Source organism: Onychomys torridus, chromosome 14, assembly GCF_903995425.1.
Source record: "Onychomys torridus chromosome 14, mOncTor1.1, whole genome shotgun sequence".
NCBI classification, from domain to species: Eukaryota; Metazoa; Chordata; class Mammalia; order Rodentia; family Cricetidae; genus Onychomys; species Onychomys torridus.
This window is the reverse complement of record NC_050456.1, coordinates 15036334-15042333: the sequence shown is the minus strand read 5'-3', so window position 1 is coordinate 15042333 and position 6000 is coordinate 15036334.

Here is a 6000-nt window from a genome sequence, read left to right as displayed (position 1 = left end):
CTGGAATAGTTGTGATATACTTTGATGTAAGGCCAGGAAAGAATTTGGGATTTTTTCTTATATCAAAAGTTGTATTGAAAATTGCCTTGAAATATTTTCTAAATTGCAGACCTGATGAAAATATTTGAAGAAAGTATCTGTGTTTTCTTTTTTAAAGCAGATATCATTTTTTTCAAGGTGAATATAAGAACAAAAGTATCTCAAGTGACCCCTAGTCTGTTAGCATTTGAGACACGTACACCTGTCATTTCTCTATATTGACAGGTAAGATCAAAGGACCCTACCTTCTGGAAACATTACAGAACCATTTGTGGGCAAAATATGAAAATATAAATTTTCTTATTTGAGCTGATATAAAATGGTGGGTACTGAAAAGAAACAGTAGCCTAGATATTTAAAATAAGGTTTCTCTCTTTTTACTTCTAAATGAAAACATGATATAATCTCCCAAATTAATTTTTAATGTTCCATTTGCCTATGACACTGAAGCTGTAGATCAAACAGTCTAATAGATATTTGTATCCTCGTGGGGTTTAGAGGTGACTAAGAGAGTAGTTTGGGATTAAGAACAATTCTTTACTTCATATGCCAGATGGTAGAGCCTCATGTTGCTTGTTGACATTCTAGATCAATTAGGTGAGCTCCAACCAAAGACTAACTCAAGAAAAGATGATCTAAGGAAAGGAGCATCTTTTTCTTTCCTTGAGGACTTGATAAAAATTGTTTTCCCAAGGACAAATTGAGTCAAAGTGAACACAAATCAAAATAAAGCAAGTAAACAAAAAGCAATCATTCAGCTGCATCATCTGGGTAGATTGGAAGGAAGAGAAGAGAAGGCCAGTAATAGATCAGTATATTTTTGGAGTTCAACTTGTTTCTTAACAAATATGAGCTCAGAAGCCTTTATCTCAAAACTTTCAATATTTATACTGAAAGGCAATCACTTCCTAATCAGTGAAGAAACCTATCTGCTGAAACCAATAAGGCAAACCAACACTAGTCATGAACAGACATTTAAAGAGTCCCTAACTCTTATTGCAGCTTCCCAACCTTAGTTGATATTCCATATGCCATATCTAAAATGATTCTAGCCCATCTCAAGCAATGCATCTTGTGGTCCATGCATATGATGTAGCTGATGAGGTAACATTCTGGCTACCTCAGTGTTGCTGTCTTTCAGAGAAGGGACTCACAGGTAGTAGCTTCGGAGGAGGAACAAAGGCTGTACAGGTATTCTGTTGTGATTAACAAAATGCATGTGCTAAATATTTAATTAATTCCATTTCCTGGTATATGGTTTATTGTTGTTAACAGATTTTAATTGGTTTTGGTAGTCTCTGGGCTTTAAGAACTGTCATAGCATTGAAACTATTTCCAGTCTTAAAAATGTGTTTTTTTGTACTTCCTATATTGAAAACAATTTTAGGCATTTGGGTTATGACATGAATTGAAGAATTACTTGAACTTCAACTGTTTTGGATAGAAACAAGTTCATCTCTTATTTTACTTCTCTTTCTACACCCCCATTCTCCCCAGTGTGTGTGTGTGTGTGTGTGTGTGTGTGTGTGTGTGTGTGTGTGTGTGTGTGTGTGTGTGCTCAGCTGCCCACAAAGGCCAGAAGAGGGCATTATGTTCCTTGGAGCTGGAATTATAAGTGCTTATGATCCCTCCCTCTACTATATGTGTACTCACATCAAAGCACCTAATAGAACAAGTGCTTTTAACAGCTGAGCCATCTCTCCATCCCCAGAAACAACTTTATCTCAAACTACCTATCAGGACATAGGTGATTATTCAAGCTCTAGCAAACAACAAGTATGCTGTCATTGGGGAAAACCATGAATGACACTACTAGGAAGACTGACAGTATGGGGAAACAGGTGCTGTTAACTAAGGAATGGTCCAGGCACAGGAGGTTGGGGAACCACTGAAGGAACCAGGGAATGCAGCAGAGAAAGTAATTGTTTTATTTATTTTACTGTTTTTTGAGCGCTTCATACTTGAGTATCACATCTTTATCATCCTCACCATCTCTCCACATTTAACTCCACCATCCACCCACCTGATTCATGATCTCCTCTTCAATTATTATTACATTTATATACAATTTCTTACGTCCTTTTAGCTTTTTTCCATATGTACATGGGTCCAGGGCTTACCACTTGGGATCAGACAACCTATGAGAAAGAGAGAGTGCTTTCATGAAGAACATAGATTCTCCCTCTCTCAGCAGCCAATGACTACCTGTAGCTTTTCATCTTCAGGTGGGACCATCCAGAATTTTCCATGTCCACATTCATCTATCAACTGCTTTGTCATTTTTCAAGTCCTGTTCAGGCAACCATGTTGCTGAAATTTTATGAGTATATTTTCTTTATTATGTTTAGGGGTCTCTATCTAGCAAAAAATATCATGGGCCCTGGCTCTGATCATCTTTCTGCCCCTCTAGTGCAGTGTTCTATTAGTTTTAATAGAGGGTTGGATTACAGATATGCCAGTTGTCCTGAGCACCCTGCACTTAGTCTCTGCATTTGGACAAGTGGTGACTCTCCATCTGTTGGAAAAAGGAAGATTCCCTGATGAGGGATGAGATATAAACTTATCTCTGAGGTATCATAGATTGTTAGAAGATCTTATTAATAAAAACAAACCCAGAGCCAGATATAAGGGTGAACGCTGAAAGATCAGAGAGACAGAACACGCCACAGCTAACCTCACCTCGCCAGTTTCTCGGTTGATTTTGTTTCCTCAAACTGGAAGCCTCTGAGTCCTCATCTGAATAGATCTCAGCTGAACTGCTACTAAAAGCTCAAAGCTTAACAAGGCTCTAGTTCCTGGTCCTCACACCTTATATACCTTTCTGCTTCCTGACATCACTTCCTGGGATTAAAGGTGTGTGTCACCATGCTTGGTTGTTTCCAGTGTGACTTTGAACTCACAGACATCCAAACTGATCTCTGCCTCCAGAATGCTAAGATTAAGGGCATATGCCAGCACTGTCTAAACCTATGATTAATATAGTGACTGTTCTGTTCTATGACCCCAGATAAGTTTATTAGGGTGCACAATATGTTGGGGGAAACAATAGCACACTCTGGGTCTGAGAATATCTATTTAGGATAAATTTAGAAATCATACTCATTAAAGAAAATGGCAGGTATGGCTTTGCCTTTCAGGTCTACAACCTCTCCAGTCATAAGTAGTTGGCCAGTTTTGTACTACCAGGCATATATTCCCTCCTATTCAATAGGTTGTAAATCCAATTAGACATCTGTTAGTTATCCCTAGGATAAAAGTGTCACTATTGACCCATTGTAGGTATCTGGCTAAGCATGTCATTGCTGTGGTCTGTAGGCATTACATCTGGGTAGGACTATTGGTTGTTTTTCTCCCTTGGCAGTTCTCATAGCACCTTCCCATACTGTAAGAGCCACTCCACAGAGAAGCTTCCAGGCTAGATACATACAGCTCATCTCCTGTGTCCAGTTTATGGTGTTTCAACATAAACTCTTACCTTTGTGTAGTATGAATCTTAAAGAGTCTTATTAATAAGAACAAACCAGAGACAGGTTATTGTGGTGAATGCTAGAAGATCAGAGAATCAGTACAAGCCACAGTTTCCTCACCTCGCCAGTTCCTCAGCTGGCCTTATTTCCTCAGACAGCAAGCTTCTGAATCCTCATCCCAATGGCTCTCAGCTGAACTGTGCTTGAAAGCCTGAATGCTTAACCAGATGAATGCTTAACTGACTCTGGTGCCTGGTTTTCACATCTTATATATCTTTCTACTTTCTGCATTACTCCCTGGGATTAAAGGCTGGGTTTCTGGGATTAAAGGAGTGGGACACCATGTTTAGCTGTTTCTAAAGTGGCCTTGAACACACAGAGATCCACCTGGCTCTGCTTCCCAAGTGCTGGGTTTAAAGGTGTGCACCACCACCACCCAACTTCTGCTATGGCTTGCTCTGACCTGTTTTCTAGCCACTATCTCAGGCTCTGTTCTAGTGGCTATCTGTTCTGACCCCAGATAAATTTATTTCAGGGGAACATACAATACTTCGGGGGAACACAATACCACACCTTTGAGTATGGATGATGCACAAGGGCTATGGCAATAGCTCATGTTGTTTGACGAGACTTTTGTATTACCCTGTCCAACAACTCTGAGACGTTTGCCATGTTGGTGAAACTTTTGTTTGTTTGTTTGTTTTTGTTTTGTTTCATTTAAGATGGTGAATGGTTCTTGGGAGAATAGCCACCCTACATAGTGTAACCCCATACACTATTTGTATGTGTATACAATCTGCCCCCCCACACACATATAACATACACACATATTTTAGTAAGATTATACAGTGTTTCAATGTGGCTTTTAAAACATCTCTAATTCCCTTTACTGCTTCCCTCTCCTCTTGTATTTCATTTTCCCTTTCTCTCCAGCTAAAATTTCTCCACTGTCCATTCCGTATTTGAAAGTAATTCTTGACACCAAAGTATAGGAGGGGATTCTAAGTAACAGGAACTCTGTGATAAGATTTCATAAAGACATAGCATGGTAGGCAGTGAGGAGTGGAATATATGCTTTGATGATGTGGGAATGTTAGTCAAAAAAGGCCCTGAGTAGAGTTTTGAAAGGAAAAATACTGCCTGACTAGAAAAGCATGAAAACATCTCAATTCCATCCCATTTCTGCTGGAAAACCATGAAGGCCAGGAAATGTGCAGATGCCACTAACAGTGCAGATAGAGTCTACAATTGCCAGTCCAGTCTGAGCAATACAATAAGATCCTGTCGATAGAGAGATAGAGAGATAGATAGATAGATAGATAGATGGAATAATGGATAGGTGGGGTACAATAACTATAGTGTCATTGATTGAATGAAGGACAAAACTATATTTAGGAATGCCAGCTAGAAGAACATTATACTGAAATAAACTGCAGGCTATTGAAAAGTTGAGGAAGAGAACAAAATATTTTAGAGATTAAATGAATGGGATCCATACAAACTCTGAAGAAGGATGCCATGATGAGGTAAAAGTTAGAATCTATGACAAAACAGATTTCTGTCTTGGGAGCAGAATATGAGAAGTAGGTTTGATACTGAATTCTAGTTAGATTGATGAAACTAGAGATAACTGTGTGACTTCTGGTCCAGAAGTCATTATAGTGCTATATGTATGGATCCACAGCTGAAGAAAGAGGTATATTCATGAAATAGACGATTGTGAATCACCAGTGAATAATGGAAACTGAAGAGTCTTTAACAGATCAAATGTGATGGGGCCAAAGAACACTCCACTGAGGGGAAAGCGACAGTTTCAGAATCTACTCCACTTTCCCACTGTGAAATGCACCAGGACAGTTCATCAATTGATGTGAGCATGAAGCTTTGACCACCATATGTTCATCTAGCATCTGAGCTACAAGCCAAAAACCACTTTGGTCATCTGGGCAGAATTTCAGGGCAAAGGAGAGAGTAATAACTAAACTAAACTAAACTAAACTATCATCCCTCCTCCCTAAAAAATGGTCTGTAGTTCCATAGCTTGTCCAGTCTTGTTTTTAAAAAATACATACATGATATCATGGCCTCCACTGGTAGTGCTCTTCTTATAAGGGTTATTCTAAGGTTGGAGAGTCAAAGTTATGGATAGGAGGAGGGAGCATTCTCCAGGGAAGAGTCACAGTATTCTTATCAGTTGCAAAAATAACAATATAGTTGGGTGATTTCTGGCCCAAATCTCAGCCTCAGGGATTATTTCTTCGTTATTTTAATGTCATTCATTGAAATTTAACCTGTTCAAAGTCTACATGGATATTCATGTCTGTATCTACATATATGGAAACACACATAATATACAGCACTTACATTGCTTGGATAGTAAGTGTTGAAAGTTTGGGGTTTAAAATCAGAACATCTCACATTGTTTTCGTCCCTGTTAACACCTTAAATTAGAGGCATGGTAACTTTAACCATACTTCTAGTTTAACAGTTTGAT